The sequence below is a fragment of the Mixophyes fleayi genome, chromosome 1 (genome assembly GCF_038048845.1).
Source record: "Mixophyes fleayi isolate aMixFle1 chromosome 1, aMixFle1.hap1, whole genome shotgun sequence".
In the NCBI taxonomy this organism is placed as follows: domain Eukaryota; kingdom Metazoa; phylum Chordata; class Amphibia; order Anura; family Limnodynastidae; genus Mixophyes; species Mixophyes fleayi.
This window is the reverse complement of record NC_134402.1, coordinates 206,025,502-206,043,293: the sequence shown is the minus strand read 5'-3', so window position 1 is coordinate 206,043,293 and position 17,792 is coordinate 206,025,502. Positions and strand designations below refer to the sequence as shown.

The following is a 17,792-nucleotide window of genomic DNA, read 5'->3' as shown; positions in this document are numbered from 1 at the left end:
ATTTTATTTATTTTTGTGGCTTATATGTATTGAACTGTTTATGAATTTGATGTATATAATTTTCAGTGCAACAAGGAAACTAAGATTTTTTGCATTTATATAATTATTTTGCAATGCAAATTTCAGAAAGCCAATTTAAAATATCTGCATATGTTATCCTTGCTTTTTAAATATAATAAAATCAATTTGTTTTGTTGATACTAAGACACATATGTGAAAGATATATCTACCTCTTAACACAGTCCTTGTTAATATAAAAATGGCACAATAGGAGTCTCCCTCCACTGGTCTTATATAGTGTTTGATGAAATGAGGGGTGTTAAGTGTGCAAATGTATTAGCAATCATCCCAATATATTGTGAGAGGCAATGCAGTGTTTGGTCATTTATCCACCATCAGTGACACCTGCTCTTGAGCGGGTGCAAACCCTATATCTAAAATGAAGCGTACTACGCCAGAACTTGACTTGTATGCATCTGTGTGGGAATGCCCTTACTGCACTTGAGATACGTTAGTCTGCCCCTTCCCTTCCCGTAGGCAGTCACAAGTGTCATTTGCGTTTGGAAATTAATTGCATGCAATTGCGTTCATTGGAGTGAGGTCCGATTTCACGCAAGATACGGAAAACAAACAGACTTCCCTAGATGAATCATGTTCTTAATCTCTTTTCTTTATTGCTGTTACAATGTAGTATACATACCACTGAAAGTAAGATCTCTCTCCTGCCCCCTCTTCTCCTTCAAAAAACCTAATATCTCCCCTACCCTTTCCATCTTCACAACCTTATCTTATGTCACTCCACTCACCCCTGTTTCCCTATAAGTTACGCCTAACCTCTTTCCTCCACTAATCATCATCATTTATTATATAGCGCCACTAATTCCGCAGCGCTGTACATTCAGTCCCTTCCCCCATTGAAGCTTACAGTCTAAATTCCTTAACACACACACACACACACACACACACACACACACTCTGACTAGAGTTTAAATTGTCACTAGCCAATTAACCTACTAGCATGTTTTTGGAGTTTTCCCAGACCTTCTCTGCTTTGGAAGGCTGTAAAAAGCGGGCTGTGGCAATCCTAACACATATTGGGGTTCCATTCTTGATAATTAGCACACATTCACACCCATAGGGTTACTTGTTTGTAGTGTTTGGCACTCTCCACTCTGATGTGGTCACCCTGGTTCCCACATACATTCTAATTCAGGTTCAGGACTCTTTTTTCACCACACTATTCAAATGCATTCAGCGAGTTGGACAGGGCTATGTTAACATAGGTGGTGATTTTAATATTTCTCTAAATCCAGTTTTAGATAAATCGCCTCTTACACAAAGTGGAAACTAAACCCCCCTCCCTGGATCTGCCACTGTCCACATCATGCATTTGTTAGCAAGTAACAATGCTTTTCTCTTGGGCAGACCATGTGGAGTATACATCCATAGACATATTTTGTTCTTCCACAACCCCCTATATATAGCATCTAGATGATTCCCTACATCTAAATGTTTCAGCCTTCTCTAAGATTAAAAATGCCATTTGACTATTTCAATGAAAATTCCCCTCTCAAAATTGCGATAGGTGTCTTATGGGAAGCTCATAAGACCACTATAAGAGGCCAGCTCCTCAACTTGGGATGAACTTCCGAAAACTTGCAGCCCAAGAAGTGACCTCATTAGAAAAACAAATATAATTTTTATTAGAACAACATAAACTACTCTCTACTAGAATCTTCTCTAAAACAAAACCCTTAGGCCAACACAACACCCTTCTTTCTCACAGAAATATACTAAAAGAACTCAAACAACACTTTTACGATAATATCAGTAAGGCGAACACTATGTTTGTGAGAAAATTTAGGCAAGAAAGAGCTCTCAGTTTCATAGAAAAAAAATAAAAAAAGGAAACTTGGTCCTGAACAAAGAATCCAATGGAGATAGTAAAGAAATTTTGCGAGTTTTACGACACTCTATGTAATTTTCTCAAAATTTCAACTCAATCAGGATTAGCAACTGATGAGTTTGATGGATACTTGACGAATAACTTACTCCCTAACATTTCAAGTCTCAGCTCATCTCACTAAACACCTGTTGCGAGCCGCGGTGGTGCCCCGTGCCGTCGCAACTTTCTGTGCTCTTCCCATCTGCATCCCGGACATCACCATGACTATGTCACTTCCCCTCCATCCCGGTCATTACCAGGGCAACGGTCGGGACACTCTTTCCTGACAGCATGTTGAGCAGCCGGGCGCATGCGCAAGATGCTTAATTATTTAACAGCCCTCTGTGGCTGATTAGGGTGCCTCCAATCCCTTGATTGGATCATCTATGTATTTAAGGCAGGGAGGGCTTAGCCTCCCTGCCGGTTATAGCGTTCAGTTCCTGATAGCTGATATGCTCCTGTCTGTTGTGCTGAAACTTTGGGTTGATTTACTGTGCATGACCCTTGCCTTGTTTCCTGGACCTTGATTGTTTGCAGTTTGCCCTGACATCTGCCTTGTAATTTGGATACCCTTGCTTGCTGCCAGCCCCGACCTTTTGCCTGTACCTGACCACGTTATCTGTTTCAGTCCCTAGACATCGGCTTGTTTCTTCCCATGTTTTCAAGTTCCTGCAACTCTACACTTTACATTTCATATAAGCAGGACATTATCCACGAGTGAGGCTACAGGTTCTGCAGCGAGTCTCACAATTTCAATGTATGGCAATCAAGAATTTCCGATGCTACACAACTCAATGAATGCATCTTATGGAAAAGTCTTAGACCTGCTGTAATGTGGATTCTGATTGTGGTCAAAGGTCTGTGTATAGTCTCTCCTTCCTCCCTTCTCTAGCTACCTAAAGTCCTATCACAAAACCTGATAGCTTTGCATTCCTTGATGAATTGGAACCATGCTAATCATAGATACAGTTTATCCCCCACCCTCTCCAATTGTACCTCTTAACAACAACTCTGTCACACTTCAATGCAGGAATACAGCTAAAGAGCCAGGAATATGGTGAAACACATGGGAAGTACAGACCAGATGGTGTAGTAATGAGCATTGCAGGGAAATGCAGAAAGTAAATACTGGGTTCATGGCTGATGCAGGTAAGCAGGTGATATTAAGAGATCCCAGGCAGCAGGTAAACCAGAAGCACAGCAGCATGGAAAAGCAACAATAACATGGAACAACAATAATCAGCAATGTATGCTGGGAGTGACAGGTATAAGTAGGGACACACCCAGGTGCAAGGAATAATTAATGAGGAGGTTAACCCCTAGTACAAACAAGGAAGGCACAATAGCAGCATCTTAAGTGTAGAGAGGTACTACCACAATATATATATAACAATAATAAAATCCAAAAGGCAGGAGCTGCCAGGCAAATTTGCATGGAATGCAAATGGCTTGCAGGCAGATCCTGACAAACTCAGAATTTTTTGTATGCCTTTCTCCAACTTAGTTTGGCCCCTGGCTACTGGGTTGTCTAACATAAATGAATGATATAACCTAAGATAGCACATTCTCTCTCATTCAATCCAAATTTGATATAATCAGTTTATGCAACTCAGAAGCTACCAGAGTAAAATTTAAATAAATGTCCCACTCTTAGATCTCTCACCACTGTGGAAAAGCTTTGTCTTTGGCAGGCATGGATTATTATTATTATTATTTATTTATAAGGCGCCACAAGGTTTCCTCAGCGCCGAACACAGTACAAACAATGGACAGTACAGGGAATAACAGTACAGAAATATAAACGAGTAATACCAGGACTTCCGAGACTCCAGGCAAAGCAAATATAATGGAGTTGGAGCAGAAGAGAAGGTAGAGAGACAGGAGGGAGAAGGGCCCTGCTCATAAGAGCTTACATCCTAAAGGGAGGGGAAACAGACAGACGGCACAAAGGGAGTCAGAGGAGGGGAACAAGCGCACACCTCTGCAGAGGAGGAGCCAGGAGATGAGATCGAGCATGGAGAGAGGGTTAGGTGGAAGGCTGGTAGGCTTTAGGGAAGAGAATGGTTTTGAGTGCCCGTTTGAAGGAGCACAGGTTAGGGGACAAACGGATGGAGCGTGGGAGGTCATTCCAATGCAGTGGGGCAGCTCGGGAGAAGTCTTGAATTCTGGAGTGGGATGAGGTGATCAGAGTGGACGAGATGCGACGGTCATTGGCCGAACGCAGGGAACGGGCGGGAGTGTGGATGGAGAGGAGATTGGAGATATAGGGGGCAGTAAAGTGGGAGAGGGCCTTGTAGGTGAGGGTAAGAAGTTTGAAAAGGATATGGTAGGGGAAGGGGAGCCAGTGAAAGGCAAGGCAGAGAGGTGAAGCAGAAGAGGAGCGGCAGGAAAGGAAGATGAGCCTCGCAGCTGCACTGAGTATAGAATGAAGGGGGGCGAGGCGAGAGCGGGGGAGGCCAGTGAGGAGAAGGTTGCAGTAGTCCAGCCGGGAGATGATAAGCGCGTGGACGATGGTTTTGGTTGCTTCATGAGAAAGGAAGGGCCAGATGCGGGTGATATTACGAAGTTGGAAGCGACAGGATTGGGCAAGGGATAGAATGTGGGGGGCAAAAGAGAGGGAGGAGTCGAGGGTGATGCCCAGACAGCGGAGTTGGGGAACAGAGGAGATGGTGGAGTTGTTAACAGTAATGGAGAGATCCAGATGGGATGAGGATTTAGATGGAGGGAAAGCAATGAGTTCGGTTTTAGCAATGTTAATTTTGAGAAAACGTGAGGACATCCAAGAGGAGATGGCAGAGAGGCAGTCAGATACACGAGAGAGGAGGGGAGGGGGAAAGATCAGGAGAAGAGATGTAAAGTTGAATATCATCAGCGTATAGGTGATACTGAAGGCCGAATGAGGTGATGAGAGCACCGAGGGAGGAAGTGTAGAGTGAGAAGAGTAGAAGGCCAAGAACAGAGCCCTGAGGGGCTCCTACTTGGAGGGCAGAGGGGGGGGGGGATGAACCAGAAATGGATACAGAAAAAGAGCGGTTGATGAGGTAAGAGGTGAACCAAGTAGGGACAGAACCAGAGAGGCCGAGAGAGTGAAGGGTCTGCAAGAGGAGGGGGTGGTCTACGGTGTCAAAGGCTGCAGATAGGTCCAGGAGGATGAGCAGGGAGAATTGACCCTTGGATTTAGCAGACAGGAGATCATTAGTTACACTGGTCAGGGTGGTTTTAGTAGAGTGGAGGGGGCGGAAGCCAGATTGGAGGGGGTCAAGGAGGGAATAGTCAGAGAGGTGACAGGTGAGGCGATTGTAAACAATTCGCTCCAGGAGTTTGGAGGCGAAGTGGTGAAGAGAAATGGGGCGGTAATTGGCGAGTGAGGTGGGATCAAGATTAGTTTTTTTGAGAATAGGAGAGATAATGGCATGTTTGAAGGAGGAGGGGACAGTGCCAGTGGTGAGAGACAAGTTGAAGAGGTGAGCTAAGTAGCCACAGACAGTGGGGGAGAGGGAGCGAAGAAGGTGAGAGGGGATGGGATCCAGGTGGCAGGTAGACGGGGAGAGGAAAGAATGAGGGAGTGGACTTCATCGCCCAAAGTAGGGTGGAAGGAGCACCAGGGTGGGACACGGGGGAGGGAGGAGCGGAGAGGGGGGCAAGAGAGGAAAGGGAGGAGGAGATATCAAAACGGGTGGCCTCAATTTTGTAGGAGAAAAAGGAGGCAAAATCAGTAGCGGAGAGGGAGAGTGGGATAGGAGAAGGGGGAGGGGTGAGGAGAGAGGTGAATGTGGCAAAGAGGCGGTGGGGATTAGAGGGCTGGGAAGAAATGAGGGACTTAAAGAAGGATTGTTTAGCAAGGGAGAGGGTCGGAGCAGTAGGAGGATTAATCTCCACTCTTCATTATGACTTAATTGTCCCTAGTTCATCCCCCAATGAGCCTCATGAACTAGCATGAGAGGTAATGAGACACTTAACAATGAGGATTGGGCAGAGATCCAAGAGATTACTGCCTCTAGCTCGGTCTCTGTTATGTTCAAAGAGAAAGTTTATAAATTACTATATAGATGGTACTTGTAATGAAACGGGTATGGTGTATGGAACCAGCGTTACAATTCCTTAATCTAATCCATACCCGGACTGCACTTTTTGCCATGTTGTTATCAGGAAGTATCAGTGTTGAAACTATAACATCTCCTTGGAACTTCAGGGGTTAAATTCCACCTCCACAGGGAACACTCAGGAGTTGAGTGAATTAAGCTACCATTGTTATTTCTGTTTGCTACCTATTGTCCACCAGTGAGCTCTACAGACAGCTTAGGGAGGACAACTGGGGAGGTAGGGGAGGGGGTTGGATATTGTGAGAAGCCTATTAATCGAGACCTTTTGCAACTCCCTTGGGCAGGCAGTTCCCAAGATGGGATTAAGAGGTGATAATAAAGGGCTACCCTGGGAGCTGGAGATGAAAGTGACTGACTTTGGCCAAGAGGTGATGCTCTGCCAGAGATGTGGTGTGGAACCTATCACACTGGATTTATTTGAACTGATTTCCTCACTTGCTGGACCTGCTACTGTTAAGGGGGCTGTGCTGTACATACCCCACTGGATTTATTTGAACTGATTTCCTTACTTGTTGGACCTGCTATCGTTAAGGGGCCATGCTGTATTTAATCCTGTTCTGCAAAATGAATAATTCTTCTATTTTTCCTCTAATACCGTGTCTGAGTGATGTGGGAACCACACATCATCACAGTACTATTGTAGCAGCAAGGCACAAAATGATATATCCAGATTCTTCAGACAGATGGTGGGAGGGGGGCAGCTCTTCATAGGTCTCATTTTTGCCCATCTTACCCTAAACTATTTTCTCTATTAAGAACCTAATTCTTGCTATTTTCCAAATAAATATACCTCCAAGTTCTTCCTCCCTCCCAGAGAGACAATAGCAAACCATCATCAAAACAAGCTAGTAAGACACATTGGCCCTGAGTCATTAAGGGATGTATGTCCATTTTAAGCGCTTACCATACGCAAAAGTGTTGTACCCATGCTCAGCAGTCGAGCGAACACACTTTTCCAAACGCGAAAGCTCTACGGGTGTGAACGCAATTGCCATTTGTGACGACCTACGACTTTACGGCGTTAACAGGGTGGTAACGGGACGTGGTGCCATAGTCAATTTACAATGAGGGCGTTCCCGTGTGCCAACATCAAAATCAGACTTCTGCGAACGCATGCAATGGTGTCGTGTTTGGCAGCGTATTCTATGCACCTGCTCAGGGTCTAGTTTATCTATCATTGCTGAACCACTAACACACTTAAATTGGGGACAGGATCATATCGTTAAGGTATTACTAGGGTTTATTTGTTTGATTATTTTTGAAAGTGTCTGTTTACTGCTAGCCTATTGTTTATCATTTTATTATTTTTGGGGGGCTTTCCCTCTGAGATATGTATTTTTTTGTGTGTAATACTTTGTTTCATGTAACAGATGTAATAGTTTCCTTGGTGGGGCTGTTTACTAGTTTTTCATTTTTCCTATCTTTTCTTTAGTTTCCCATTGTCGAAGTCGTATAATTGGATGAATGAAAGTATATTGGTTAATATTGTTTTTATCATGCGATTGCGATCAGTATGCACGTAACACATGGCACGGCGCGATCGCACGATAAAATACGCACACATACACTCGTACTCTCACATTCATTTTATTTATATATTTATAAGGGTTCCATTCCAAAGTGATTTATGAGCAGATGGTATTTAGTTTACAGTTATATATATATTATATGTACACTTTAGTGATATTTAAGGTTCAGGTTGCAGGAATGTTTAGTATCATTTTAATCCCCTATTCATCAGCAGTTGTCCGGTTCACTCGCCGAAGAGATCGCACATTGCATACTCTAGTTAGCGATGTTAGGGAATAAATGTTTAAAGTAATACTGACTGTATAATGCAAATAGACTAGCTTAAACTGGTTTCTGGGCGGGAGAATCATCTGGAGAGCAGACCCCCACCCTTGAAAGGTGTTGTTTGAACTGGCCTATGACCTGCATTACACTGGACCCTCCTGAAGCAAGCCACATCATCTGCATTGTTTTCTCTGTAACACTGAGTGTATATATTACAGCTTTGCTGGTACTAGCCCAGTCATTCTCTGACCACAGTATTCTGGAGTGAAGTACTGTAGCTGGTACCAGCGGAGCGCAGCTAGCACTGTGGTATGTATGTATCTTTGGTATCGGCTGTACTGTATTATAATCATGTATTGAACTGCTAATACTTTTGCATCTGCTAAATAAATTGTTTGTGCTTTGGAAACACAAGAAATCGCTTAGACAATGCTTATTGGAAAACGATAAAATTACTTTAATACTTTGGGGGCTCACAGCAGAGGTTACGTAACCAGATGATACACAACGCATATGGATTTCGGTTCCCCAACAAAGGGTGGAAGACGCGTCACATACGGGAAAGAACGCAATGTGTTCATATTTATAAGGGTTCCATTCCAAAGTGATTTATGAGCAGATAGTATTTAGTTTATAGTTATATATATATATATATTATATGTACACTTTAGTGATATTTAAGGTTCAGGTTGCAGGAATGTTTAGTATCATTTTAATCCCCTTTTCATCAGCAGTTGTCCGGTTCATTCGCCGAAGAGATCGCACATTGCATACTATAGTTAGCGATGTTAGGGAATAAATGTTTAAAGTGATACTGACTGTATAATGCAAATAGACTAGCTTAAACTGGTTTCTGGTCATCTGGAGAGCAGACCCCCACCCTTGGAAGGTGTTCTTTGAAATGGCCTATGACCTGCATTACATGGACCCTCCTGAAGCCTGGACCTATAGAAGCAAGCCACATCATCTGCATTGTTTTCTCTGTAACACTGAGTGTATATATTACAGCTTTGCTGGTACTAGCCCAGCCATTCTCTGACCACAGTATTCTGAAGGAAAGTACTGTAGCTGGTACCAGCGGAGCGCAGATAGCGCAGGCGGGCGCAGCGGTAAGTATGTATCTTTGGTATCGGCTGTACTGTATTATAATCCTGTATTGAACTGCTAGAACTTTTGCATCTGCTAAATAAATTGTTTGTGCTTTGGAAGCACAAGAAATCGCTTAGAGAATGCTTATTGGAAAACGATAAAATTACTTTAATACCATTGACATTTGTGGGTCACAGCACATTAACAGCATAGCATATAAGGAGAAGGAATAATTGCACTTTCTTTTTTCTTCTTTAGTTTTCCATTGACATTTGTGGGTTACAGTACATTAACAGCACAGGATCACCCTCCATTTTGTGGTAAGTAACATGGGCCTAGGTCTGCAACCTGACATAGAATATAAGGATAAGGAATAATTTCTTATTCCCCTCTGAGACATATGTATGTGGGTTTTTTTTTCAGCCCCATTATGAGTTTGGCTAACCCACTTGTTGGTGTAAGTATAATGTAAATGTCTCCTAGGCACTTTTCAGAAGTACATGCAAATAATCCAAACTGTCTTACAGTAGTAGGTCTTGAACACACCAAAATAACCATGAGGAGGGGTGATAGATTCAAGAAATTGTGTATTAATGAATCTGCTTGGATCTTTAAACTTGGAACATTGTCTCCCAAAGGTCTAAACGAAGCAATAGATTTCACTTGTGTAGAATAACATCTACTGGGTATGCAAAGTTAGATCCTATTTTTAGAGCCTTCCTTTTAATGGGCTCTTATTTTATTTCATGTATGTATACCCATATCAATCTTTTATATATTTGGATGGTTATGTATTTTCTTGGCCCTGTTCTTCAGTGAAACAGGTCTGGAGTTACTGTATATTTTTATATAGGTGGCCATTTTATTTGACAACATGATATAGGTCATTGGGGCACATATGTATGTAGTTATGTGTCTAGAACGTAGTATGTGTGTATATACGGACATGTTGTTATGTTTCTGGATCTCTACAGGTGTTTAATTTTTATTTTTATTTTATTTATATTCATGGGCATGGGAATGCATGAGATTTCTGCAAGTGTATTTGATTATATTTTATTTTTATTTTTATTAGTTATTATAAATGTGTGTTATTGCAGACATGTATATTTTATGCCAATCACAACATATGTGTTTCATGTATAGTTTCATTTGTTAGTTTCAATACTATTGCTGCATGTTCACATCTTATTCATATCCTTTAGGATGTGACCGAATTGAGGAGATGGTCACTTTAAATATGGTTCCTTGTTCCATAACCACACCTCTTTAGCTCTTTGAATAAGGGTAATTGACATCGCTAAAATCAGCTTTGAGAAAGTCCTAATCCTTTCAGGACGAAACGCGTCAGATGTGCATCTAAACTGAGCTTAGGGTGGTCTTGGTATCCGGATTGATTACCTCCTGTGACAAACGATCAGTTCAGTCTGAACAGCGGTACTATTACATTCCTACAGAGCAACCTACACTGAATGTTTCTATCGCAAAGGAAATTGTACAGTGGAACCCACAGGACTTGTATTTGTATGCGTTCGACATACTGAAGCTTCTGAAGTGCTTGCAACACTTCCGGAGGGCCTTCAGTATCGGTAAGAGACTTCCATTTAGTTGCTCTGTTTTGGGATGGAATGATAACTATTATAAAGAGGTACAAGCATCTATATCAAGCTAAAAGAACCTGACTCCTTTTTGTTCATACTCCTACACATGACACTCCGGTTAATCCGGGAGTTAACATCATCATTGGGATTCATTTCCCTAATTGGATTTCTAATTATATATATAATTATTTATATAATATATATATATAATATATGTATGTATATACCTGGAGCTGTGATAGGCTCGCTGATGGGTGGGCTACGTCCAGTATCAATGCGGCCCACACCTTGCACCATCTCCGCATCCAAACAGGCCAATGCCCTGGTCTCCAATGCAGTTAGTTCAAGTTGTGCTGGAGGTCCACCGCTTGTCCTTTGTGCATGCCTCCGGTGCTCTGTAATTTTGTCTTTAAAGCAACTCTTACCACCTGTGTGCAAAATAGACACATTAGAAGGATGAAATTATCCCCAAAACCTTGACACATTTTATATAAGAACAAAGAGCTTCCATATTTACCTTTTCTGGACCTTGCTTCTTATTGGAGCCACGGCATTGACCTCATTTGTGATTTCTTCCAATATTCTTGCTTTGGATCCTGCCGAGATGAGTGGAGTGGAGCCTATCAACAGCCAATTCCACCAAAATGTAAATTTTCGATTTAGTAAAATTGGGCTGGCGTGTTTTTGTCGCCCCAACAGATGATGATCCGGAAGGCTGATTTGCTTCTTGTTCAGACATGTCTACAAATTTAAATAAAATAAGTTTAGTCCATCACTATACCAAAAAGGCGCAGACCTAGGCCCATGTTACTTACCACAAAATGGAGGGTTATCCTTTGCTGTGGCCCAAAAATGTCAATGGAAAACTAAAGAAGAAAAAAGAAAGTGCAATTATTCCTTCTCCTTATATCCTATGTCAGGTTGCAGACCTAGGCCCATGTTACTAACCACAAAATGGAGAGTTATCCTGCGCTGTTAATGTGCTGTGACCCACAAATGTCAATGGAAAACTAAAGAAGAAAAAAGAAAGTGCAATTATTCCTTCTCATTATATGCTATGTCAGGTTGCAGACCTAGGACCATGTTACTTACCTCAAAATCAACCAATTAAATACGATTCCCGATAGCAAAAACTTTGTCCATGCATAAATTGTCAGGGTCGACTATCGCATGCAGTGTAAGTTTTTATAGTACTGCCGGTGCGTTCTCTTGCATAGGCGCCAGAACGCTAGGCCCTCCCTTAGGCTTAAAAGTAATTGACAGTTGAGTCAGCCATCTTAGTAATGGTTTCGTGCTGGATGTGCAGACGCACCGACTTGCACTGAGAACCAATAGGTGAGCAGGATATTAAAGTGTCAATTGTGAGACAAAATGAGAGCGGCAACATTCTCACGTACCGAACTGCGGGTTCTTACAGCAATGCTGGACCGTTGTTTTGAATACGCAGGGCGGTATGTGAGCAATGAAGAGAAACTGAATGGGTATCGAGCCATACGCAGATGCCTGCACTTGCAATTAGGAAGGCGTCGCTGCATCGTTCAATTGCAGCGCAGAGAGCGATTTGCGGAGAGGGCAGCCGACCTCCTCGCAGAATTGAGGGCAGAAATACATACTCGGAAGTCTGGCCAAAACACTATATAATATGCCAATATAATATTTTCAGCACACAGAAAATATGGAGACATATTTGCCATACCTATTTTGTGTCCATTACCACAATAATAATATCATTATTATTACTATTATTATTATATATAGTTTCTACTATATATAAGTATTATGGTTATTTTGTTTCAAATGTTAACCATTTCATTTAGTTGACATGACTGGCATTTACCATTGAAAGCTACCATTAGCTGCATGTTTGTGTATGTTGAAGAAAATAAAAAATTACAAGTAAGATAACACATCATGCTCTCTAGCAGGATGCCAACGCAGCTCCCGACACCACTGCCGCAATCAAGAAGAGGTGTTCCCACAGGAGGCGGCAGGGGTAAAGGCGAAAGTTGAAAGAGAGGAGCCACAGGAGGAGTCAGCGGTGGCGGAGGAATCGCCGGTGGAGGAGGAGTTGGTGGTTGGTGATGACCTAACCACTACACCACTGCTCTTCCAGAACCAGCCTGAACCCCCCTCTCAGCAGCCACAGGTGCTGGTGGAAGAAAGTAAGTACATGGTAATTTTCATATAGTTGTGTTTAAACTTTTTTTTGTGTTTTACGAAATAGACGTAGGACATGATAAAACAGTTTTCCCTGCCCATTCACAGTAGAAGCCATCCTAAGTTCCCCCAATGGAGAAACTGCCCTCCCCCCCAACTTCTTGTCTTGTGTGCAGGTGGCTGTCTTAAAAAATGCATCCTAGAGGGTGAAACTCTGCTTGGCAGCATTTTCAAGGAAGAAAATGTATAAAAAAACAACACACAATTATAGTATATACTTCATATTACTCCTACATTCAGCAGAATTAAAAAAATGGGGCCAGTTTTTGGGTAACATCCCATTTCTGCACTATACCGAGCTTGCAAAATGCATACACACATGTACAGGAACCTAGACCTAGCATTTCACCACATGAATGTATTAAGAGTGCATTAACTAAATTGTTGTCTTTCGTTTTTTGCAGCATATGAGGAGTTTATTGGTCCCACCAGGCCACACAGCCAGAGGCTACTGATGGAGCTCAAGAAAGAGGAAAAAAATATAAAAAATATAAAGAAAAATAAAAAAAAAAAAAAAAAAATGAAATATCTAAAAAAAAATGTTAGATTTTTTTGAGTTGGACAATGTTACATGTTTTATTTTGATTTCATTTGTATATAAAAATTGTTTAGTTAAAAGAAAAACTGGTTTGTGTCTGTGATTTGATTTACCAATTTTTATTATTATCATTATAAATTTAAGTAACGCTGTTGGTTAAAAGGCAATGGAGAAGAGGCCAAGCACGGTACAGTAGGGTCACACCTCACATCCGGATTATAATGTAATAAGCCAAAAACACATATTAGTTATAAAATTTTAACCAAATGTGCACCATTATAGGTTCTGTTTTTTTTACCATGCCATCAGAGGACTTCTGCACAGGGGTGCACGGAAGATTTTTCAGGGGGGGTTTTCTCCACCACCGAAAAAAACAAAACCCTAGAGACGCTTCTTAGACAGCACCGCGGCTGCTGTATACTACAGTGCCGATATGCAGGGCACTTTTGTAGCGGAGGTGGGTGGGTTTCTGGAGACCCAGAAACCCCCCCTGCGTGCGCCACTGCTGCAGTGTAGTGGTTGTGATATTCCTCCATAGCCTGAGCTACCTTAGAAGCAGGAGATGTAGCTGTTACAAGGCCCACAGCTGGTGGGGGCCTGCCTCCCCTATATGCATGTGAATTTATCACAATTAGGGATGATGATCATGCCCCCTCAATGGTCCATCATGTACATGGGGGCATTAATGCCAGGCTTAGTGGCAAAGTTTGCCAATTGTAGAAATAACAACCAGGGCAAGAGGCATGCTGACACTTTGGCATTCACAGAGACAATTGGTGGTATAGGTAAACAAAGTAGCATAACAAGGGGAATTGATATTTTACTGTTAATTACAACCAGCACTATATAACAAACAAGGGTAGTTGTTAAAACATGAATCAACACTTGAGAGATATACCAATGATGTAACTATGGCACTAAAAAGCATAGTGTTCGCTTCTACAAGTAATGCAGAGCATACTACTATTTGCCGGCGTGTACGGCTGTAAACAGGTACAATAGGAACATTTGCACTAGAAGTCATTAAGCTGCGTATGTGAGAATACGTGTCTTGTTGACTTTGGGCGTTCGAAACCACTAGATACGTGCATTAGTGCGCTGCCCTCAGTATGCCCATTACCTCTGCCACTACCTTCCAGCTAGCAGCTGACTGGAAACAACCTACCACTTCCAATGCAATCTAGTTTTCATAGGGTTTGGAACACCCATTGTAGGAAGTTCATGACCAGCATAATTAAAAATACAGTCAAATCCTTTGACAAAACATGTGGTCCATGGACACTATTATTTAACCTTTGTTCTCCTCTTGCTTAAACACAACTCTGTTTGGAGGTAGCCTTTTGGCATGCCCCTCCTGTGGTACTCACTATTTCGCCTGCAATAAACCCAACAACTGCTAGCCCGACTGTGACAGGATGGACCACTTATGCCACCCTGTCTGTTATGTTGCTGGGGACCAGTTTGGCTTGCCTTGTCACCGTCACCTTTTCGTTATCCCAAATGCGCCCTCTAACCACAGTAGGAGGAGCACTGGATTCCTGAAAGGCATCCAGAACCGCGTCCTTCTGGGTAACTGTTGCTGCTAGTGTACCCCCTTGCTGGTATGCCCGGGCTGGTAACCCTGACCTCTTACCTTCAGATCAGGGTTGCTGTGGATGGTACCCCTGACCTATCACACTAGCCAGAGCTGCAGGCAGCAGGCAAAGCTATGGATCAGGGTTGCTGTGGATGGTTCCTCCCCTGGTTTATCACAATAGCCAGAGCTCCTGGGTAGCGGGCAGAGCGGTTGTACCGGAAAACTGGGTCCAAACCTCAGAACAGCTGGAAATGGATTAGATTTGGGTCTAAACTGCAGGTCACAGGAATTACAGCAGGAAAGAAGTTGTCAAAGCAGGATCGTGAAGCAAGTGATGTTTATTAGCTCAAGTGTCCTAATAAGGACAGTTCACGCTGGTTTAAGCTACCAGTAATCAGAAGGAACAATAATACAATTCACTGCAAACCATATTTATAGAGTTTTTGAGACTTAGCAAGAAGTAATCCATCCTCCTATCCCTTTAACCAATCTGGACTGATTAATGGAGCCTGCACGTAAATCAGCCCAGAGAGGTTAGCACCTTTTTACATAGAAGCTAGTGGCAGGTGGAAGTGTACTTCCCCCCCAGTGCTGCCGAGAGGGGTGTCTTGGTCCTCTCTGCACTGCTCCTCACTGAATGTTGAGCATGACGTGATGATGTCACGCCCGACATTCAGTGTGAATGGAGCAGAGAAGAAGTGTGAATGGACCTGCCCCTAGGTCCAGGCCTGGGTAATTAGAGGACCAAGACAAGAAGAGAGAAGAAAGAAGCCAGAAGCCAATATAAAGGTAAGTAAAGAAACAGAGGAAAATTGTGGAAAACAGAAAGGCACCATGTGATTGAAGGAGAAGGGGGGGGAGGAAAAAAAGGCACCGAGTGATGGAAGGAGAGGAAGGGGGGGGGAGAAAATAAAGGCACCGAGTGATGGAAGGAGAGGGGGAGGGAAGTATCCGAGTGATGGAATGAGAGCGCAGGGGGGGGGGGGATGGAGGCAGCATGCCACAGTGATGAAGGGCAAGGGGGGGGCAGCATGGCACAATGATGAAGATGAAGAGGGGAGCAGCATGCCACAGTGATGAAGGGGAAGGGGGGCAGCATGCCACAGTGATGAAGGGCAAGGGAGGGCAGCATGGCACAATGATGAAGATGAAGAGGGGAGCAGCATGCCACAGTGATGAAGGGGAAGGGGGGGCAGCATGGCACAATGATGAAGATGAAGGGGGGAGCAGCATGGCACAGTGATGAAGGCGAAGGGGGGCAGCATGGCACAGTGTGATGAAGATGGGCCAGGTGAAGGGGTGAAAAGAACCATGGAGGGTGCAGTGTGATCATAAGTGTGTGTGTGTGATGGCACAGGGAGCTTGTGGTAGTGTGTGTGTGATGGCGCATGGGGCTTGTGGCAATGTAGTGTGTGTGAGGTAGGTGGTGTAACCATTAGACTGTAATATATTAAGGATGGAACGAGTGTTAAAATTTCAATCTTCACAGATATTAGTTAATTGTAGCAATAATTTGTGCTACTTATTGAGTGATGTTAGAAAGCTTATTTCAAACTGTAAATATGTTATATTTTGTTTGTGGGGTGATGGTGGGGCAATTTAATACTGGGGACTATTAATTAAGATGGGGTGGTTTTGGGGCTATTGAATGTGGGGATCAGTTTGGGGAGAATCAGGTCTCTTTATTAAATGCGATTATTAATTATTTAATGGGGGTGATGGTTGCAGGAAATAGGTATATTTATGATATGTAAATACTATTAATTTATTGCTGGGGCTGTTTGCAGGAAGGGAAATAGGTTTGTTTATTAAATATGAATATTATTATTTTAATGTTGGGGCTGGAGGAAGGCCTAATTATTACTCGTGGGTGCTATTGATTGAACATCGGGGCTGGTTGTAATTTTCTAAAAAAAATTTCCAAATAGGGCCCCCAACATTCCAGGATCCAGATAAGCTGCAGCTAAAGAAACCTGCAACCACAGGTGGTGAAAGTGAGAAGAACAGGTAGGAGAGAGCAGAAGAGTCTGTGAAATGTTGTGATTCTACTGGGACAATCCCAATTTTTGGTGAGTAAGGGGCAGCCCAAGACTGGGAACTGTTTCTGTACACACTGCATTCTTTCTATACTAAACTATGGTGCTAGATGCCCTGAAAGCCAGGAGTGCTGGGACATATGTCACAGTAGTGGCAATGGTATACACAACAATGCAGGTTTTTTTTTATGTAGGAGGGTGGCCTAGTGCTTTTCACCTGCTAGCCAAGCCCCAACGTTGCAAAGCCACCCCCCCAACCATAAGAACACTCCCACTTTTGCAAAAAAATTTGGCATACTGAACTATGAGGGGGGCCCCATGAAGTTGTTGTACCGGGGCCCTGAATTTCTTTTGGCAGCCCTGCTTCCCCCCTGTCCATGAGCGGCCAGGGAGAGGGGGGCTCAGCCCACTCTCCTTCCTGATGCCTGTCTGTCTGGGTCAAGAGATTTATCTTTTAAATCTCCTGCTAAAAACTACCTCTAGGGACTCTGCTCCAGGATCTGGATCTCCCATCTGGCCGAAAATAGTACCAGAAGGAGAGAGACCAGGTCCCGGGGCAGCAGCCCCTGCCTGCCGGTCCACTGTGCGGCTTAGCCTTCTGGGACTCCTAGGAGACGCTGCACCTCCTGGATCTATTTGATTCCAGAAGGCTAGTGTGGAAGTCCCTCCGGCTGCCAGTGAAGCCTGCTGCCGTGGGGTTAAGGATCCAGGGCTGCTATGCAGACCCCCGCTGGAACACCGGGGACAGGGTAAGTACTTATTTCTTTATATACAGTTATTCACATTATACTAATTTTAAATGCAGATAGCTACACTAATCCTCACACAGTTTTACTCTGCTCATATGAGCTGCAGTGCTGGGTACCTCCTTCCCAGCGCCACAGTCAGGGCCT

General features: G+C 43.2%; 1 protein-coding gene and 1 long non-coding RNA gene across 2 annotated transcripts in view; both read right to left on the bottom strand.

The window, feature by feature from the left end:
* The window catches only part of LOC142107037 (complexin-4-like), a 260,451-nt gene that overhangs the window by 185,810 nt on the left and 56,849 nt on the right, over positions 1-17,792 (bottom strand). The window lies entirely within an intron of this gene.
* LOC142107032 (uncharacterized) lies at positions 10,766-11,396 on the bottom strand. The gene is made up of 3 exons (XR_012679852.1): positions 11,348-11,396; positions 11,050-11,273; positions 10,766-10,960 (listed from the first exon to the last, which is right to left on the bottom strand). It is a non-coding gene; the product is annotated as an uncharacterized LOC142107032 (long non-coding RNA).